General features: G+C 45.4%; 1 protein-coding gene across 1 annotated transcript in view; it reads right to left on the reverse strand.

Annotated features, from left to right (window-relative positions):
- Positions 1-22,496, reverse strand: part of CEMIP2 (cell migration inducing hyaluronidase 2) — a 360,647-nt gene that overhangs the window by 136,580 nt on the left and 201,571 nt on the right. The window lies entirely within an intron of this gene.

The raw sequence follows: 22,496 nt of genomic DNA on the forward strand, positions 1-22,496 counted from the left end.
TCTCACGTCTCCTGTAATTATTAATTTGGGATGCATGTATTTTCAAACCGTCAGGCTGAATGGAGTCTCTGGAAACGTCACGCATTGTGTTACCTATAACATTCTTTGTGCCTTACTTTCTGCATCAGTATGGGCTTGCAGCACTAACAGCACGCGTGCTCTTACTTTGCTACAAGCCACATAGATACCCATGAGCCTTTGTATTATATTTTAGGCTCTCTCTTTTTGTCCTGACGAAGACCCCAACATGAGGCAATAACAACCCTTCAGCGTACATGGGGGTCGAAACGTAGACTACGCCAACCTAGCACACCATAGGACTGAATTAAATGGACTTACCTAACCTATGTGTGATGTGATCTGGGAACATTTATATTACCTTGACTGTAAAGGCGTATAGATTTTAATGTGATGTTATTAATGTCACGCCACCTTTACCCAGTCCCTCACAAACCTCCTCACAACCCTTCCCTTCCTCACTGAGAGCACTATTGGTGTAATGACTTCATAATTACATTAACAAATTTTGATGATTTAAAACAATTTCTGTGATGATGAACTTACTATAATACATGATTGCAAAAATAAATGCAATTAGATTTTGAACATTTAAACTTTGTTTTTCATTTTGTTTAGTTATAATTACTGAAGCTTATTTGTGTTGAATGACTGTATGGAGTAAATACAGAACATTTGTGGAATAATTGTGAAAAACTCGGACCACTCTTTGCTGTACTTACTTAGTGACCCAGGTCCACGAGTTGTCAGGGCCCACCCCGTTAAAACTCAATACTCCGGAACAAACTAAGCAAAGAGTTTTTTTATTTAGTGCATTTTTATATAGCGCAGACATTACCCAAAGGTGTCAGAGCGCTGTACTATAGGACCAGTTACTTTACATGAGAAACGTGTTACTCAATAGAACGTTTCAAAAAATAAACAGGAGACTAAAAAAGGTAGGGTACTCACAGTGTGTGGGGGGGCTCGCAGTGTGTGGGGGGGCTCGCAGTGTGTGGGGGGGCTCGCAGTGTGTGGGGGGGCTCTGTGTGGGTGTGTGGGGGGGCTCGCAGTGTGTGGGGGGCTCTGTGTGGGTGTGTGTGGAGGCTCTGTGTGGGTGTGTGGGGGGGCTCTGGGTCTGTGGGGGGGCTCTTGGTGTGTGGGGGGCTCTGTGTGGGTGTGTGGGGGGCTCTGTGGGTGTGTGGGGGGCTCTGTGGGTGTGTGTGTGTGGGGGGCTCTGTGTGGGTGGGCTCTGTGTGTGTGTGTGGGGGCTCTGTGTGGGGGGCTCTCTGTGGGTGTGTGTGTGTGTGGCATTTGCGAGAGATTAAGCTATTGACATTGTAAATGACAATGCCATTTATTTATCTGTTTTCAAAACCAACACATAAATAAAAAAATTGTCATTTACAATGCCAATAGCTCTAACTTTTGCAAAGGCGAAACCGTTGCATTGTAAATGCTTGTTTGTTTTTGCAAATGCTGTGTGTGGAATTTGTGTATTCTTTGAATGTTTCTAAACTTTTGAATACCCTTTACTCATTTGCTTTTTCTCCCTGCTTTCCGTGTATTTTCCTCTCATTCCCCCTTTCCTGTATATTCATTTCTCCTCATTTTGCATTCATTTTGCAATACTTCTGTCGCCCTTTCTCTTATTCATCTTCCTCTCCTCCTATTTATCTCTTTCCACTCTTCCTCTCATTATTTCCCCTCTCCTCTTTTTAAATTCCTCTTTGTTGCTCTTTTTTCTCTCCGTCAATAGTCTTCTGCCTTGTCTCTTTGTCTGACCATCACCTAGGCACTCATCCTCTATTTGCTTTAATCTGCCTTTGATCACTCTCATTCTGACATGATTTATCTTTTTCCCGGCTCTCAATTTCACTCATTCTCTCTCACTTCCTCTCCCTCAAGCATATACACACACATAATTTCTTTCTCTTTTTTCTCTTTCTCTGTCACCCTTTGTCCTTCCTGTGGGTATCATTCTTTCTATTATGTTGCTCGGCTCTCATACTAACTCAGACTGCCATTCTCACGTTTATTTCTTCCCCCACACACACACCCTATTACCTCAGTGTTTCATTCTCTATCTATGGCCTCAATACTTCAATATTTATTATACCATACTGATATCAGACTCTGTCCACGCAGTTTCTAATTTACCCATTGCCATAAATGCAATCTGCCCTAGGAATCTGGCATCTGTTGATTCTGCTCTACTAAGCACTCTGCCCCAATCCCGCAAGCTTTTCTGAGACTTGTTATACAAACATATTTATGCAGCATCGTGCAAAATGTTTATTTTTATCGTTTTTCCTTCTTACGTTGCATAGCCAATAGGTCTCGCCTTTGGGACCTTATAAGTGTTTAGCCATGCAACAGTTGATGTTGTTGCACCAAGGATATTGTGCTGCATAACTAAAGCAAGACCTATTGGCTATGCCAATGCTTGTTGTTTTCTGTCTGTGGCCACCAGGTAAAGCATGGAGTTCCAAAGGAGACAAAAAGAAGAAAAACAACCCCAGCACTGTGGGAGAAAAATCCCACTGTGTCCGGGTCATCGGTATTTTGTTTTACAAAAACAAAACTCCTGCTTTGGGAGTTTGTTTTTGTAAAACATAAAAGTTTGCTGACAGCCACATGAAACATGGCGGCCTCTAAGCAACCTTATAGTGCCATCCGAGGACCTGCAGATTTAGCGCTACCTTTGAAGGCACAGTGAGCTTAGGCCCGCGGAGATGCGTAAACATGTGGGGTAACGGCAAACTTAACTGTGTTCATTATGAAAATGCTCGTGGTGTTTATTAGTTAAAACATTTTGCGTGTCAAGATCAATAATAGATTTCTATTGAAAGTAATGATTATTTAGTGTGGATATTTATCTGTCCCTCTTCCTATTTATTTACAAAAAGCTGTTATGGTGCGGCAGCAAAGACAGAGACTAACCAAAACCTATGGCTAGATGGAGGAGTAGCTTTTGTTACAGTGGGAAGGGTGGGCCTTATGTCATTAAATATAAATTTAAAGCAGATCTTTGCCTCTCTCTATTGCTCATTACAGGTCTTCTCTTCTCCTGGTCAAGAGCAGATAGAATGGATAGTCACGCACCCGCCTTGCCTTCCTTCACTGTTTGAAACAGCTAAAATGACTGTTTTAAAAATACACTCAAATAAACAAGTAAAGGTATATTGAGGCTCTTAACTGTTTTAGCTAGGTAGCAAAATGTCCCTAGCTATCCTTTTATGGTGGCTGGGTTATTTAAAGGAGAGCCACTAGAGGAGAAAACAGACGAGGGGTTTGTGGGTTGTCCAATCCAAAAGTTTTTAAAAACTATGATGCAACATGGAGTCCAATTCTAGGTGTACACAATATGTCTTTTTTTTGCATAATACTTTCATAATATCAACTATTAAATATCAGTTAATATTAGATATGTTTTCACACATACTGTGATGCTCCATGGACTTATAATCACGAACAGGACAAAAAAATGGACCTTACTGAAAAAGTTAGAAACACTTTCAAGATCAGCTATTCAGTCAAAAAGAGAAAATACATACTGTTCTATATCTACTGATCTTGTGAGTGAGCACAGCCCACCTGACTTGCCTGGTCCAACTCCACTCAGTCAAGCAGACTGACTTTGTCCCATCCGACCATACCTTTTTGCTTACCACAAAATTTTCAGAATTTTCTACACACCAGTCAAACTTGACAACCACCCCAAGCATAAATGATCATATATCAATGGACAGAGAAATGTGAATCTTTTAGACCCAGGGCAGTAGGAACAGACAAACACAATGCCTAATTCACAAAGCCATTTGTGAATTGCTTAGGTTCAATTTAGCTATTCACAATGCCGGATTTGCATGTGTAACTTCACGTTTAGAATTCGTTAGTTGTCTCTTCCTGGAAATTTCATAAACTTTCTCTAGGGCCATTTGCATCCCAGACACGATTCAACAGTAGTTGCTACTGTCAATGTCAATAGTAACTCCACGACCATTTAGGGAATAAGGAAAAAACACTCTCTAAAATTGATAGATTTGGGGGTGATATTATGCCCTGTTTTTTAATTCAGAAGTGCAATTGCACTACTGTGAAACATTGAGGCTTGTGTAATTGTATACTGTGGACATTTACATGTGCATAAATGCTTTTGCCTGGCCTTCAATAGGCATCCAGAATATAACTCCAGAGTACGTCCGTAAACTCAGGACTATCGCAATTTCTCAGATGTGCTCCGGGGCTCATTTGTAAGTTCCAAAAAATTCTGGTTTACTCCAAATGTATGGAGACACCTACGAGAGTGCACATCCGACTTTTCTGTAAATTGAGCTCATATGTTCTGAAGCCATCAACTTCAGAAACTTAAAACTCAGCAAAACCACAGTGTTCATGAAACAAGTTGAAGTTATCCTACAGCTACAAATAAACAGCTATGCAAACAACTCTTGGCAAAGCTAAATGGTCTGGCTGTTGCACTTATGTATGCAAACAGAAGCAGAAACAGATATCCACCATCCCTTTCATAGCTACCTATGTCTGTGCCACCATGTTGTATTCCCCTTGCTTACAACACTACATCAGACCTCACGCTTAAGGAATAAAAAAAAGCAGCACCATAAGCTTGGGGAATAAAAAGCAGGTACTGACAGAATGCATAGAAAGAGGTACAATGGACAAAAGAATGGCACAAATAGTCTGGTAGTATGTGCGCATGCCTCTGTTTGTACATGTCAGCATATTAAAGTTTGGATTGTTGGCTTGACCTGTTCTTATGGACGATGTGTTTGCAGTATCCAGATGTTACCAAGTAACAAGTTTAGCAGGGGGAAGATGTGTTAAGATCAGGCTTTTTAAAGGAATGAAGAAGTGGGCTAATCAATCCAATTTCAGAGGGTGAGATTATTACATTTGGTGTTTCTTTCTGAAAATCAGGTCCACGGTAGAGTCATCATTGTGGCCTGAAAAGCTGAAATGCTGTAGTGGATTGTAGTTGAATGGGAAGGATTTGAGGAAGGATGTGTGGGTGCCTTTGTCTCTCTCACTCAAGGTTTACACCTCCAAGAAAATGGGATCACAAGAGGAGGTTGGGTGATCAGTGCTATTATCAAGGAACATTAATAAAGCTGTTTTTCTGTACAGGTGGACAGTATAATATTTTCAGCTTCTGTAGTTAAGGTGTTGCATGTGTCATCTCCAAAGTAAAGGAATGGAATGAAAAGATGTTTTGCAGTTAACTGGTTTGAACTGAAGAGAATGCAAGTACAGAAAAGCCAGCGTTATTCTGTTCTATCAAGGCTACAGATATTATATCCTGGGGAAGGATAGTAGGATGGAGGATGAGCAGAACCAGGTTTCCATGAATGCAACAGCATAAAGGTCACAGTCTTGGATGGGATCAGGCACAGAAGTGGTTTTAGACACCACAGACCTAGAATTCTGGAATGCAGCTCTTATGGGATGTCTTGAAGTTGGGAAATTGGCTCACATGCGGTGACTCATCAGAGCTTGTTTGGGCAGACTGATATCTGATTGTGTTTAAAACATATAGCCCCAGAGATGTGTGGTGGTGTCTGTAATCATAAAGTACTCAGATGCGACAGGGTAATGCCCCCAAGCATTGCAATTGGTGTGTGTGTTGGGCTGTTCAGAAGTAGGTGTGTTAAGTGAGGCATAAGGAAGTGGCTAGGAAAGCAGCCTCTGGGACAAGAATGCTTAAGAGTGAGAGGGACAGTGTAATTTGCCAACTTTGTGTCATGTCATGCAAGTGATTCAGCGTAAGTTTATTTTTGATATGAGGCAGGGTATTTTGGGAAGTTGGAAAGAGAATGTGACCTGGTCAGCAGTAGGTGGCTTGCGTAAAGCATACATTGAGTAATCACACTTCTCATGTGAATCATATCCTTCTGTGGAGAGTCAACATTGTATACTGTTGTGTTGTCATCGCTGGACCGGGTGAACGGCTATCAAAGGGAGGTTGTATTAAGGGGTAGTGGTTACTGTGAAGGCTATGGGTTTAGTCCTACTACTTCACAGTATTGCAGTCAGTGTGACTATAGGAGTACCTGTGCGGTTTGCTTTTTTACCCCTAGGGGTGTGTGGGTGACAATTGGGTCCAGTTAGTAGGCATGTTATCAGTGATAACATCCATAGCCATAATAGTAACCTTTAAGGCCTTCAGAATATCAAACAAGGTGTAAAAATAGGAGGAAGTGACTTGCCGCCGAGTAAGATGGCCACTTTCTGAAGCAAGTCCTGGCACTCACCGTATCTTTCCATCACCAGCCGTATGATTATCCGGCAGCCAAGAAGTAAAAGCTATTTATTCAAGACGTTCTCATCGCAGCAATACTAATTTACTAATTATCGAGTCTCCAGACTGATTTCTGCAAACAGACAAGGTGAGGCCTGTAAAGTGAGTTGCGGTCTTGCATTGCTGTGAGGAACCGGAGGCAGTTGTGCTTTCAGACAGGCAAGGCGCTGGGAAGCGAGCGGCTCCTGGCAGGCGGATGGCAGAAAGATTGCAGCACCAAAATGTATGACCATCGAAAAATCCTCCAGGACAAGTGCTGAGTGATGGACTGCCCGGCGGTGGGCTGGTCTGCCCTGGCGACAGTCCCATCCCTAGGTCGCTTTTAATCACATGTGGAGCCCCATTCTGCGAGGCTTTGCTGCACCGTTACCAGAAGGGCCTGGTGCTGTGAGTGGGAGACGCAGCCTCAGATACAGTGATCTCCGCCAGACGCGTCTTCATCAGGGAGCAAATGACAGAGCTGCACAACTGGGTGCGACTGGTGGCAGTGAGGACCCACAACTGATTGTGCCTGGCTGGATCATGAACGGAGACCTGCTGACTAACACTGGCCCCGGCAGAGAGACACAAGCACTGGCTTCAGAACCACCAGCAGAGTCTGTTGCCTTACTGGGCCCTTAGTAGAAAACTGCAGATTACCAATTGCCACAACGGGGAGACACAGGGATTGATGCTGGCACCACCTTCGGTGATGGTGGCCCCCTGACTCCAGGCAGAGGAGTTTCGCTGGGGGACCTGACCTGAGGCCTACCCGGCCCGGCCCTATTTTGTAGGATGCGCTGCATTGCAAATGACTGCTACAGGGGTGCTCCCCCAGACAAAGTTATTTCAAGTCTGAATGAGGGCCGGTCTTGTAGCCTCCCGGCTCCCCTGCCGGCTGTGCCTGGGGTTGGCAGGACTCCACTGAGCTGGGACCGGCAGGGGGCCCTAAGAAGGTGCGAAGGTGCTCAATAGTCTCCTGTGGTGTCACAAGGGTGGGCTTGGGAGTAGGCCGAAGGGAAACCAACAGGCTGCAGGGTGGCAATTGCTAGCACCCTGGCAAGCGGTGGCTACTACTTCAGCGCACCCCTCCTCCTCAAAATCGGAGCTCTGCCTCTGAGAGCCTTGGAGACAGATTTGGCAGGATGACTCTAGGGAGAGGAGCCCATGGTGGCCACCAGACCAAACTCAACAAGTTTACAATGCCCAAAGTCTCAGCATGCCAGATGATTTGTGGCCTCCAGTCGCACAGGCCTCCGCCAATGAGTCTCTTGCCCTTGTTGATATGACGCCAGCGATTCAGTGTGTCCAGAGCGTCCTCAAAGTCAAAATAGACACCCTCTTTGTAGAAGTTATATTAATGAGAGCTGACCATCACAATCTGGGCGCTCAATTGAAAGAAACAGAGGACTCGATTGTCACACTCAAGACTAAAACGGCGACACTAAAGGGCCAGGTCAAGCACGTGAAAGCTACCACTACTGTCTTAGAAGCCAGACTGGAAGATTTTGAAGGACGTTCAAGAAGGAACAATGTTTGTATAATAGGGGTCCCTTAGAGATTGGAAGGTGTGAGAAGTTGGCCTGATGTATGATGTCTGCAATTCTGGAGTCACCTTGTATCAGTCCAAACAATCCCTTATGGTGGTGGTTGTAAGTCAACCTTGTAGACAAGCTATCCTAATGGTAGCATGGACTAAGCAGTCTTAGGCTAAACTCAAGAGGGCATGTGAAGCCAGCTGTTTTACCATATGCAAACCTGGAATATCAAATGAAAGGACACCACACAAGTTATATATTATAAAAATATATGTATTTATTACTAGAATAATCCTCTGTACTCTTTATGAGTGTAGAGGCACAAGCGTTTAAAGAAAAGCACATTTAAACATACACAAGTTGCACAATTTTGGATGAGCCCGGTGGCCACTCTAACCGTATACTAAAATAGTGGTATAAGTACCACCTCTCGAACAATGGTAGGGCCTAGGGCCTTGTAAATCGCTGGGACTACTCGGGACTAACAGTGATGAAGTCGGGAGAGGCCCACGGGACACGGGTGCAGTGCCTAAAGCACACTCATGCACCAATGCAAAGTCAATGGCGTGTAAAACTTAGAAAGTTACTGTTTTGAAAGTCTTCCGACTGGAATAGAATTACCCCACTTTAAACTAGGACACTAGAGGTGTAAACCACTACAGGAGCACCGGTGTTTGATCGTTACCTCACCCACAGGAAGCGGGTGCATAGGTGCCAAAGTGTGTCGGGTTTCGTCGTGGAGATCTATGGAGCCTGGAGATGAAGATGCTGCAGGCGGCCAGGAGAGAAGAGTCCAGTTGGATCCAAGGGTGGATCGAAGATGTAGAGTACCTGAAAGCAGAGGGGTCAGAGTCTGGGTCACTAGCCAGTGACCAGGATGGAACCAGGAAGGAACCAAGCAATGTCGGGCGCAATCAGGTGGTTGTTGAGAAGCTTGTCTCCACTGCCACGTGGACTCTGGGGCATCGAGGGCGTCCAGGAGTGGATCACGAGCTGTCCCACAAAGGCTCTCGGTGTCGGCTTCCGGATCGGAGTCAACAAGCCTTGGCAAATGCAACCCACGCAGGATTTGAAGATCGCTTCTTACTCGGACCAGCAAGGTCAGATAGATTGCTTCTTTTCAGGGGAGCGAGGGCCAGTCTGGAGTAACCAGACTAGCAGAGTAAATTCAGGGATTCGTCGGTACTGGGGCCACTAGCCAACGGGCAAGTGAAATGTAAAAAGGGCCCCACGCAGCACTCGGTGAGTGTGGAGGGGAGATCTTCGGTGCAAAAGCTGCTCGGGGCTGGGGCTTCTCAAACCCCAATGCACAGTTTCAAGGGAGCCTCGGGAGCTGCACAGTCAGCACTTCATAGTTTTTCCAAGAAGTCCAGCTCCACGCTTCACATCGCCTCCACGGGTCTCAGATTCGCTGGGACTGTGGATCAGGCTGTTAGAAGTCTCGGGAAGCGGGTCTCGTCGATCTCTGTTGCTCGAGTTCTGGCGGGAACTGCAACAAAGCAAACCGTTGGGCGCTGGATGGTGCCTGTTTGCACAGGGTGGTCACTCCTTGACCACAAGGGAGATTCTTCAGTCTTCCACGTCGAGTGGGATGTCGAAGGGTCCAGAGTTCTGTATCAAGGTTTCCGTCAGGATAATCTGAGGTGCATTGGCACAGCTCCTACCTTTATTCCAAATCAAGGGGCTGGATCTCCTGCTAGGCCCCTCCTATGGGTGGGACCTAGGAAGGGGGTGGTTACACCCCATTCCCTTTGTCCAGTTTCACACCAGAGCTGGGGCTGGAGTGCACCAGAACCGGTTTGACTGGATTTTGCATGGGACACCTTGTATGCCCCAGGCAGTGTCTAGTTTCATTCAAACCTCCCTGCTACAATCCACTATCTCCTGTCTGGGGTGGTGTGACACCTCCCTGTGACAGGAAACTCTTTGTCCAAGCCTCCCCTGCCAGGTTTCGGTCAGCAGCAGGAGGCCAGACTTGTGTCTGTGGCAGCAGCATCCATTTTGTGATGCTGAGGCTCTGGTTAGAATTAACTGCGTTTTAAGTAAAGTAGCATGTCTTTTCCCTCTAGAAGGGTGGAATGCTACCCCCGTCGCCAGAACTGGCGAGGGGGTAGTATTCCAAAGTGTATGACACCTTACACGACATGTTTTGATAAAGCCAAACCAAAGTTAGCAATAACCACGAGGATTATAATGCACTTAAGAGTATATGATATGGCAATACCCTGGAACAGCAGTAAGGAAATGGCTCCGAATGGCTCCAAATGGCTCCGAACGCTGCAGACAGGCTCAGCTCATGCTAGAGCACCATCTCACATAAAACCAAGCACTCTGCCTCCAGGATTGTTAAGGCCTGCCATAGGAGTGACTTATAGGTATATATGTGTCCAGATATAGGTTTAGATTAAGGTATACCATATCTAAGCAAGGGGTGATTACACCACCTTGCCCCAGCTGAGTGATCAGCCAGTTGTGTCGATTTAAATGGCCAGCCAGGGGTGGCAAAAGTTATGCTGCAGCCCCTGGTAGGCCTTGGATGCACCTGTGCCCTGGGCACCTATAGTGCACTGTACAGGGGCTGATAAGGTGTCCAGTACCAAATTGGTGATGTACCTATAGTACATGGTTATGAATTTAGAGAGAGTGATTAGCAGGCCCACAGCCACATTAAGTCGAAAACCAGTGAAGCAAAAAGCAAAAATTGGGGTGACCATAGGAAAGCAGACCCTACTCTCCTACAGAAGGCCCAGCAGTACAACGTTCCATAGAAGCCCTCATACTTGTGCAGATACAGCACCGTGGTCCCTCAAATTATTTCTCTGTAGAACAGGCCCATCATGTCCCGGATTCCCCGCTAATTCTGGGTGAACCTCCTCACCCTATAATAGCTAGCATCTTCAACTACCGTAAAAGTGATGTCATTTTGCAGACTGCTCGTAGTGCACCGTCAGTCCATTATGAAAATGCCACTATCACCTTCTTTCATACTGTGAGTTCAAAGACTATGCCGCCGTTTTCTTGAGGTCAAACGGGCCCTAAGAGAACGTGGGATCAAATACTCTGATATTTCCAGCAAAACTGCGAGTGGTGGTGGGCGGCAACACCTAGTACGTTACGTCTCCAGACGGGGTCTGGCAGTGGCTAGATGGCTGGGAAACCTGGACCCCAATCAAGATCCGGGAGACAGCGTCATGAATACAGTACCCTGGAAAGAACACAGTGACAGCGACCAGTGATACCAGCAGGATTCAACACACCACGGGGTACTTCACTAGAGAGCTCCGACTGTGGTGAGGGGGTCGGGGGCTGCCCGGGGATCTGACACAGATGCCCTAAAACATCACTGCCATGGTGGAGCAGGTGCTAGTCTCCTGCTTTTCATCTAGCTGTTATCCAGCTTGGCAGCAAAGGGACTCTGAAAGACAGCATATGATTTTGGTAACAACTTCTACATTCTTAAAGTGTGGAGGGGAAGTTGAGTGCCCACTTGGTGACAACCATAGCCTCCTAAAGATTGCATTATTTTGGGGCAACAGCACTCTGCAGAGTTGGGGGGCAGACAGTTTTGAGTCCGTCATGCAGGGAGGCGGGGGGGTTTCAGTTGAATATTTTATTATGTGTTTTTCTATGACAGTTTCTTTGTAGCACACTACCATAGACACAAAAAAGGTTTGATAGACCGATGCCCAGGTTCAGACCACCGGCCCAGCACGCAGCTGAGGGAGATCCCATGATATCCATGCTTATGCACACTTATGAACACCTCAATACTTTCAATATCCGCTACCCTGCCATTGGGGGGCATTCACAGCCCCGAAAGTGACTTCCCGACTTGAGCCACTCCACTGTGCTTGACAACCATTGGTCCATGGTTGCTGAAGAGTTAGTTTTAAGCTTCAACCTGCTCTTCCGGAATGTGAATAGCCTGGGGTTAAGATTAAAAGAGGAGTGGTGCTGCAATACCTTAGGAGGCACACTCCTTATGTGGAGTTCCTTCAGGAGACACCTCCAGGGTAACACCTATCGTGCTTTAGATGGGTAGGGGTTACAAAATGGCGACCAATCAGGCTACACAAGGGCTCAAGAGGGGTGGCAATCCTTCTGTGAAAATCACTGCCACTCACCGTACAGAACACCTGGGCTGACACATGGGAGGTATGTGGCGTTTACGGGTCAGTGCGAGGGCAAAATGTTCAAAATTATTTCAGCATATGTTCCCCCACGACTACATGATGCTGCATTATCAGACCTCAGCACACACCTCCTCCGTCTTCTGGAGGGTGGGTTAGTGTTGGGTGGTGATTTCAATCTGGCTCTTTGTGACACTGAAGACCACTGGCCTTACAGGCAGGCCAGGTCCTCTTGACACCCACTAGCTGACTTCTTGATGGCCATGGATCTGGTTGACACACAACGGTTTATTACAATGGCACTCGGTAAGCCGACCTCCATCGTAGGTTTCAATTCCAACTGGCTGATTATAAATCAGCTGGTCAGAATTTAAACCAGCCGGCTCAAGGAGCCTGTCAGCCAGTCGGAGGCTGGCCCGTAAACCCAAAGGGTGGCCTTTTGGCCCTTGGGATTACGAAACTCAGTATCCGGCAGGTTTTCCATGCCGGGCTTTCCAACTTGGAAAGCCTGTCGGAGAGCGAGTATGGAGGCCTCAAGCAGGGCGCCTTTCCTTGGTAGCCTCCGTTTAGTGGTCGAGGGAGCACCTATGGTGCCCTCTGTTAAAACCTGCACCCCATGGGATGCACGGATTAACACCACCTCCCATTTCCCTATGGGAGCATGTACTACGGCCTGTTTATGGCTGTAACACATGCTCCAATGGGGAAATGTCGGAATGTGACCTAACAGTGTTCGGTCGCATCCTAATCAGGCGGTCGGGACCACCGACCGGAGGTGGGTAGGTCCAGTTTCCGAGACGGTGTTGGGCAGACGCAATTTCCGAGACAGTGTTGGGCAGATGCAAGTCTGCCCACTATCACAATTGGCCCCATGGTGTGTATGCAACCCCTCCACACAACACTTCACATTCAACTTGGGGACCCATTGAAGCCTCTCACGCATCAATTACATCCTTACTGTGTCCCACCTACTCCCTCATTATAGAGAGTTTCGCCATTTAGACAGAGGCAATTCTGATAATTCCCCAGACTGGGTGGTTTATGGGCTCCCGGGTCGAGGAGCGCCTTGGCGATCAGTCCTTAAACACTGGTATCTGAAGGTACCCTGCATCCGTGCGGGACTTGGGGAAGCCACTGAGAAATATTCGGAAGAAAATGTTGGCTCGGTCAACTCGACGCAGACTTTGTGGAAGGTATTTAAAGCAGTCATATGGGGTCAGGACCTCTTGTTGGTAACGAGACACAAAAAGTAAAAGAGGGCCTGCTTAGATACGCTCGAACTGGAGATTCAGGAGTTTGAATCCCAGCTTCCAAGCTCAGAACAGGGGGATTTGAAACAGAAGGAATATTGAGACGCCGCTGACGAGGTCGCCAAGGTCCACCACCGTGCAACCCAATATCTGCTAAATCAGGTAGGCGATAGGGCTGGGAAGCTCCTGGTTTGGCATGACAGGAGAGATCTGTCGAAACCAACCGATGGATACTTGAAATATTGAATAACACGGGGGTGCTGGTGAGAGACAGACAGGGTGTGGTAAATGCCTTTGAATCCTATAACGCAGAACTCTACTCTCCAACCCTTACAGCTGAGGAGTCTCCTGAATTGCTGTCGAACATTCCTCTTCCAAGTCTTTCACAGATGGACAGGGCACTTCTTGAACAATATCTTAGGGAAGATAAGGTATTGAAGGCAATCTGGGATTTGAACCCCGGCAAGGCAAGGAGGTGGGCCCCAATGAGCTCTGTAAGTTAACAGCCTCTAAAATCGTTCCCTACCTCCTGCAAATGTTCAGGGAAAGCTATGAGGTGGGCATTAAGCCCAGAGATCAGAGATTGGCCAATATAGTGGTCATACAAAATGAGGGCAGACCACTGGATGACTGTGCCTCACTCCGGTCTGTCTCACCAATAAACGCAAAAGTTAAAGTCCTGGCTAAATTACTGGCTTCCCAGCTGGTCCAGGTGATACAGTCATTGATCCACCCTGATCAATCCGGCATCACACCGGTGAGGAACAACTCTCAACCTGCGGTGCCAGCATGGCACCCTCAGCCGTGCAAATAGGATTTGAGAGGCTGCATTTGTGCTCTCACTTGTGCGCACATGGTTTTCGACACAGTTGAATGGCCCTACATGTTTGAGATCCTGACCAAGAAGGGCTTCGGCCCTCGTTTTATGGCCAGGACACAACTCCTCTACACTCATCCCTGACCCAGGTAAACGGTTAACAGGGGAACGTCCTCAGTGTTCCGGCTTTGGCATGGCTCACATTAGGGTTGCCCAATTTTCCCTTTCATCCTTGCCCTGGTCCTAGAGCCGCTGGCTACCTGGACCAGATGTGTTCCGCTGATTAGAGGACTGAGATGGACAGAGAATTGGGAGGCTAGAATCTCCCTTTATGCCGATGAGATATTGCTCTACGTTGCAGTCCCAGATTTTACACTCAACAGAATAACGCATATGCCTACTTTGTTCCACCGTTACTCTGGGTACATCATTAATTTGAAAAGGTCCCAGTTCTAGCTCCTTCACGGACAGAACAGTGGCTGCCAAGAGAATGTGTGGCTAGTATTTCCACAGAAGAATTCCAATATGTGGGGATGCATGTCCCCAGAGACCCAGGTGTCACCTACGCTTGGAACATAGAGCCGCCACTGGCGCATCTAAGGAAGGATGTACAACATTGGAGGACGCTTCCTCTTTTAGTTGTGGGAAAGTTAAAAGCTGCACTATTTAAGGGTATGACCCTGCCCAGATTCCTGTAAGCACCTCAAAATATCCCCTATTGAATCCAGGCAGCGGCAATTAAGGGTGAAACTCATAAACTACTCTGGGACGGGGTCCCCGCATGCATAGCTACTAAAAAAGCTGAAGAGGAGCTGGTATGATGGCGGGATTTCCTTGTCCAATATACAGAAATAATATTGGGCAGCACAGCTCATCACTGTTAACCAGTGGGTTCATCTCCCCCAAGTGGAGCCTGCCCATCAGCTGGATAGGATAGACATACGATCGGGAGGCCATCTCATGGCCATCTATGGAGATGCACATCCCCCGTCCTTCCCACTTACCCTCTGCCACAAACACTGAAGGCTTTGGGCTGGCAAAGTAGAATCATGCAAGCCACGCCCTTGTGGGATACTTCACAGCTGGGGGTCTGGGCTACACAGAACAGCTTTGATAAATTGGATCCTAATTGGTCTTTCTAGGGTGAAGACATGTGGACAAGGGGAGGCGTGATCCCGTTTGCAGGTCTACAAGTAGAGTATCAATTGGCCCCCACCGAAACCTTCCGCTACTTCCAAATACGCCACGCATAGCAGAAGGCGCTGTCAAAGGGAGAGGATCTTCACCATTCAAGGATAGGCTACTAGACGATTACATGCCCAAAAAAGTGATCTCCCTTACTTACTGTAAACTGATTAATAGCTCACCTGACTTCCTGATTCGGCTGAGGGAGAACTGGGAGTGAGATCTGGAGGGCCTGGAGGACGATGAGTGGCCGGAGGACCTAGTGTCCCCCTGAGATGTTGCAATAAGATGTAGGTTCTGTCTTGTACAATTAAAAGTACACAACAGACTCTATTACACATGCACTATCGTGAAGATGGGCAGGGCAACAACTGCATTGTGTCTTAGAAACTGCAGCCTAAAGGGCACGTTTTTCCAAAGCTATGGCGCTGCCCATTAATCCAACGATAAAGGGAGTCAGTCGCTGCTGGCCTTAATGTGAGTGGGGGGAAATATGGAAACCTCGAAGAAATGGTCGGGCCGGCAGCTGATCTTACCCGTATGGATCAGATCGGTATGACATTGGGTATGATGGTGGCCAAGCGCATATGCGGTGGGCATGGAAGCTATCACTATGGTGCCTTTGTGTCAGTGTTTGTGGTATTTGAAGGTGGCAGGCACAGGCCAGGGAACAAGGGATCATGAGACATTATTACGTGCATTAGCGACTCTGATGCGAAATTTAGTTCCAATTTTATTTACGTTTGGTGGCCACATTGAAATCTTGTAGGCTATTCTTTCTAGAGAAACAGTTTCAGTATAGAACAGCCAGTGTATGCAGCCACAGACTATCACTCAATGCAGAGGGGAAATGTGGTAGTGAGGTGTCACTTTAGATGTAAAATGTGCACATCAGAATGGTCTTAGACGTAGTTGACTGCACATTGGAGTTTAAACTCACCCTTGGTATAACATCAGCTTGAGTGTGGACAACACTTAGGAGCACAAATCCCATTTTTGTAAAAAATCGTATAGGGGGCAAAATGTACTTGTAGGTGCATCATCATCACTGGTACACAGTAATCAGGATAATTGTATCACAATAAGGAGTTAAAGCCCACACTTCAGTACAAAGGCACACTGCAGCAACATCATTAGAACAAGGAAAAGCTTTTACAAACCTAAACTAGATTTAGAAAGAAACACACATTTATGGGAAAATTTAGGTGCAAATTCTCCCTTGCTGAAACAGAATTGTGGAGCCATTTTTATGTGCAAAAATACGTTTAACAGAAAAGCCGGATTTAGGTGCGCAAATGCAGCGGAGAAAAAAATCATCAGTAATGCATGCAAAGTTAGAAGGAGAGTGATCCCACATTTCAGTGTAAAATTACTCAATACAAATGCGACAGAAAGATATCACATCAGACGGAAATGTTATTTATCGATATGACATAACATTTGGTTGACATCACACTGGGGTGAACCCCCCCCCCTTGGTGCAACAACAATGACAACATTTAGAAGCTCATATCATTTATGCAAACTCATATTTGAGGGGATTAAAATTACTCTAGCTTTAAAAACGCTTTAAGGTGCAAAATAATCCTTGGTGCAGAGTATGCAGTACTTATGTATTGTATCTAGGAGGAGCAAAATCACAGTTAGGTGTAAAATTACATTAACAAGTATTGGCAAAATCAGTAGGTTTTGCTTGTAATTTTAGTTGATGCTGTAATTACTAACACCGTTATAGAATACGGAGGTAAATTTAGCCCCATGCCTGTACTCAAAAAATAATATGTTTACAAAATATGTTTCCCTATTTAAAAGCATCTTCCATGTATAAGGGTTACCAGCATTGGATACGTTAATTAATGTATTTATTGTGCACAACAATTCGAATCCACAGCTGTGAAAACAATGGTGCCATGTGGGGTCCACATTGACAGGCAAAGCCAATAGGTCTGGTGTTGGTTGCCCGCCATTTAGCTTGGTCACTGCTAGTTTTTGTCATGGTTTCTGTAAAACTTTATAGTTGAGAGAACTGAAAATAAAAATATTGCTTTGGTCTCAAAAAGCACAGATTGCCATAGTGCCTGGCACAGAAGGGAAGTACTTTGTATGGGGTTGTGATGCTTGTGAAAGAGCAGAATGTTGTCACTCATAGTGAAGCAGGCTGACCTACTGCCTCATGCTATAGTGGGTTTAAGAAAAAATGTAATGACAACATATACCAATGTACAAACAGGGTGAAATTAAAGATATAGACTATAACATATATACACACACATTATGAAAAGCTTGAGATCTAAAATAAATCCTCATGCATTGCCATGTGGTACTCTACAGAACGGTGAGTTGAGGCTATCAGGAAATACTCCTCCCGGGTGAAGCAAAAGCCCACTTTGTGTATATTTTAAATGGTTGGCAATAATAGGCCTGCGGAGAGCTGAACTGTCAAGCCAAACCTAAATGTACCATTGGTGAAACATCAGGAATATGTAAACACCTTTGGAGTACAAATTACATTTAGGAGTAAAACCATTAAAGTGTAAATGTGACATTTTGGAGCAAAATCACAACTAGATGCAAAATCGCTGTTGGTGCCTCATCAACAGCAGTTAAACAAGCATTTACAATGCAATAGGTCTGACAATGTTTTGAGCTATTGACATTGTAAATGACATTATTATTATTATTTTTTTGTAAAACATAAATAAAAGGCATTTGCTATTGACTATTGACATTGCACCACACAACAAAATACTCTGCCACAACTTAAGACACCCTATCACTAAGTGGCCGATTCTGATAAAAAGAAATAGTATTTCATTGTGTCCTGAATCTACAATGCAATGACAAACAGCAAAATGCCAGTCAGGCGGCCCACTATGCTACGCATAGATTTTTAGCTCATGGTAGGCACAGGCACTGTACAGAAGTCAGGTATGGATGTGTGTGTAAGTAGTTTGTAGGCACAGTCAATGTACAGAAGTTAGCTATGGATCTATGCGTGTGTAAATTGTAGACACAGTCAATGTACAGAAGTCAGGTTTGGATATGTGTGTGCGTAAGTAATTTGTAGACACAGACAATGTACAGAAGTCAGGTATGGATGTGTGTGAAAGTAGTTTGTAGACACAGTCAATGTACAGAAGTCAGGTATGGATGTGTGCAAGTAGTTTGTAGGCGCAGTTAATGTACAGAAGTTAGCTATGGATCTATGCATGTGTAAATTGTAGACATAGTCAATGTACAGAAGTCAGGTTTGGATGTGTGTAAGTAGTTTGTAGGCGCAGTTAATGTACAGAAGTTAGCTATGGATCTATGCATGTGCAAATTGTTTGTAGACACAGTCAATGTACAGAAGTCAGGTATGGATGTGTGTGTGTGTAAGTAGTTTGTATGCACAGTCAATTTACCAGAATCGCTGCATCGTGGGCTGCGGGGTACAGGGAATGCTATTTCTGCAATAGTCACAGGCTGTGCCAAAGTCCAATAATTTGCAGAGTTTTTCCGGCTCCCATAGATTAATTCAGGGACGGCATGTTGTGATGGCTGCCGACCCAGGGTTCAGACCTGGGCAAGCACTGTGCTCAGGGCTCCATGAACACCTCATGAGCTGGGGCACAGACGTGCAAGCTCCTGCTCGCACTTCCATTTGAGAAAACCGTAAAATATAAGTGTTGGCAAAACATCTCCTTGTCTGCAGCACCGCAGTCAGATAAGACTCTGCATGCTTTCTAACCTTTCTCCCATTAACCACATGTGGCATCAAATTACCTTCTGTGATTGCTTCCTCTGTACACAGGGGTCATATGCATGAAAGATCGATCAATCACCAGAAATAACAATGCAGCCACTCTAGCGGGCAATATTAACACATATTCAATATTGTGTGGAAATAAGTACAGTCTGTTCACATTATGTTCTTTTTTTCTTCTTAGGAGCAATTGATATAACTTGGATCCATGGAGAATTGACCGTTTTAGAGCTGTGTATGTAGATGTTGAGTGACATTGAATAACTAGACCAGCAGACACTTGTAATGCTTTCATTTTTAAACTAAATCACCCATGCAACATACACAGCCCCCCCCCCCCCCGATCACTGTGTATGTTCCCATAAATGGCACATCTATTAGCCCCTTGCAGAGGCGACTCTGGACTATCTGGCGAAGCGCGCGTCTCAGCGCTGCCATTACCGCCAACATACTAATATGGACAGAATAATGCATTCCAGTGGGCGCAAAAAAATGCACATTTTGTTGGCCAACCATACAACTGGTGTTTATGTAAGCCGCTCTAATTCCTTCAGGTCGAGTTTGTGCTACATAAAACTGCAAAACAAATAAGCAGGTCAACAAACAGATAATCCTTATCTTTATAGGGCTGTCTATTCCTGGAGCAACCATAAAACTGCCTCCAAGTGGTGTAATCGGTTTGCAAGAAACAGTACTTGAAAGAAACAGAAGACTGGCTTTTATGGAGCCATGAAGTTCACACTGCGGCTACAACCCATTGTGTTATTTGTATTTTGTAAAGGGTGGTGTTTAATGAAGGAAAATGTGTGTCTATTAAACACGCCTTTTGCATGGGAGACAGTAGTACCGTACCTTAAATCAATTTAACAGTAACACAAGTTGCAAATAATATTATTTAAAAGCACCACCCTAATTTACGTTTTTTTAAGCACTAGTTCTTAGGCATGTGCTTTAAAGTAGGCGGTAGATGAGGAGACGTGCGATCAGTCTCATTAACCTCAAAGTTTATTGCAATTGGATGCAAAGTACGAACTCGCAGGAACCTAACTTGGCCGTAGAGGACCACAACAAATGTAACAAGTACTGACAAAGCTAAAATGATGGCAACCGACGCCCGACCGGTCGACTTTGCCAAAGTTTGTATACAGTTGTTTACAGTTTGCAATTTAATGTAAGTGTAATACTACCTTATGGACCGCAGTGATCTATAACTGATACATAAACGCTGAGACCGAAACAGCGCTGCACATCTGAACATAACATCATGGGAGCATCAGGAATGGATTATCACCACCGATTTTGGCGCCATACTGTGAAATAAATTAGTTCTGTGGTAAATATGGCGCGGTTGCCACATAACTGTCCTTAGTTCTGAGCCCTGCTGGAGTCAATTCAACATTCCGTTGTTTGGAACACATTCGCACACTGATGCAACTACACACAAAACAAGACGTGAGCGTGCACTGCCGAAACCTGTCGTGGGGCGGGACTTCCGTCTTCTGAAGCCCGCGCCCACGGAGTGGCTGACCCAGAGGAGCAGTGGTGACGCAGGGCTCCCATGCCCGAGGGAGAGCCCCGCGGAGGCTGCAGAAGTGCGGAGTGGCGCCGATGCGGTGAGTGGGGCTTAGTTGTACTGGGGTTGGCGGCGGCGGGGTGTGTGGTGTGTGGTGTGTGTCTCTGTATGTGTGCGCTTGTGTGTGTGTGTGTGTGTGTGTGTGTGTGTGTGTGTGTATGTGCGCTCGTGTGTGTGCGTGCTTGTGTCTCTGTGTGTGCGCTCATGTGCATGCGTGTGTCTCTGTGTGTGCGCTCGTGTGCGTGCATGCGTGTGTCTCTGTGTGTGCGCTCGTGTGTGTGTGCGAAACGAAAGCAGGGGGGGTGGGGCTGTGTGTGTATGCGAGAAGTGCATGAGGTTTTCAAGAGAGACAGGAGATGGTGAACGCGCGTGCGACCTGATCTGAATCCGGCAGGCTGCGCGTGCCCATCTCCTGTCTCCTTAAAAGCAGACTCGCAGACTATAGGTCTCACTGTGACATCGCTTCGCGATGCGTCGCAGGTGCGAGACCTAAAAACTGTTTTAGGAGCACAAACGCACAACTGCAATGCATAGATGCTTCACTTCACTGTACAAGTACTGTGAGAAACTTGCTTTAGAAAGCAGACTAACAAGTCTAATAGTCAAAAGCTAACAGTGAGGATGACCTGATCCAAAATGCAAAAAAATAAATTTTCAAACAATGGTTAAATGGTGTTGACTCACATCAATGACCATGGGGGCCGACCATAGCTAAAGTTGTCTGTTGCAAGACCTACATGTAAAAAGCTCTTTATATTTTGTTGTACACAGGGATAGTTGCAGGGAGATGGCCATTGGGAATATTGAGGTCAACTACAAAGTCTGAATGTTGTGAAAACACACAAGCAGTCCCAATACCCTTTTCAATCCTAAATGCACACCTAAGTTAGAAACATTGGAGTTAGCGTGCATTTTGGGTGATAAAATGTGCAGCCAATACTATATTCTGAAAGAGCTTACAGCATAGGATTTCCACATGGAAATGTTGGGGATACATTATGTATGTAAATATTTTCTCTAACGTTTGAGGTGCAGACTGTTTATCTACAGACATTCTGTGAGCATAGGGTCAAAGAAAATACCCACAGAAATCCACAGTTGTCAAATTTCTATGTGTACTGATGAGTATTTTTGTGAACCCAAAAAACTGAGTAAGTGCCAAAATTGAAGACTTAGGCTACAGTCAAAGATGCATTCAATTGTTTATAATTAAGCCCTCAAAGACAGTAGAACAGCTTGATGGGCTACTCTGAAGTTACCTTACATAAGAGTTAAGACACTATATATCATGCAATAAATAGGCCACACCTGTCCCATAATCCATTTACCATGTTGTACATCCCTACTCAACATAATATGTACATATAATATTTTCTCTGATGAAAGGATGGTGGAAAAGGCTTGAACAGTCAGACCAATAGCCAGCAACAAATGATTAAATAATAATCCATCCTGGTATTCTCCATCTAGTTGTCAGGATAAATATGGAGGGGATAAATGCCCATGTTAATATTAGTCATATTATATCATTAGCCCGGGGTCCAGATGTAGTGCCAGCACAATGATGGAATTTTACCCCATGAACACATCTGCATATATAATCAGCAGTATCAATTTGATTTGTCAGCGTGATGAAGACCAAGAGCTAATTTATATAATGGATGTACTTCGGGTGACCCCTAGCTGTAGGTCATTCCAGGCACTGTCTCCAGTCCTGAACTTCTTACCTGCGAATCAATGTTTTGAGGGTTTGAATTAGTTCAATGGGAGCAATGCAAGACTGCAATGCCCTGAAAGAATGAAGTGAGCACATAAAAGTTCAGGACTGAAAACTGTGTCTATAATGACCTGGAAGGTGGTGGATACCCTAGGTGTACTGGTAAGCCGGAATCATGAGGTGTTGAGCTGAAGTGCCCAGGAGAATTAAATATGTGCCCAACATAGATACAAAAGAAGAAACAAT

Source organism: Lissotriton helveticus, chromosome 2_1, assembly GCF_964261635.1.
Source record: "Lissotriton helveticus chromosome 2_1, aLisHel1.1, whole genome shotgun sequence".
Taxonomy (NCBI): Eukaryota; Metazoa; Chordata; class Amphibia; order Caudata; family Salamandridae; genus Lissotriton; species Lissotriton helveticus.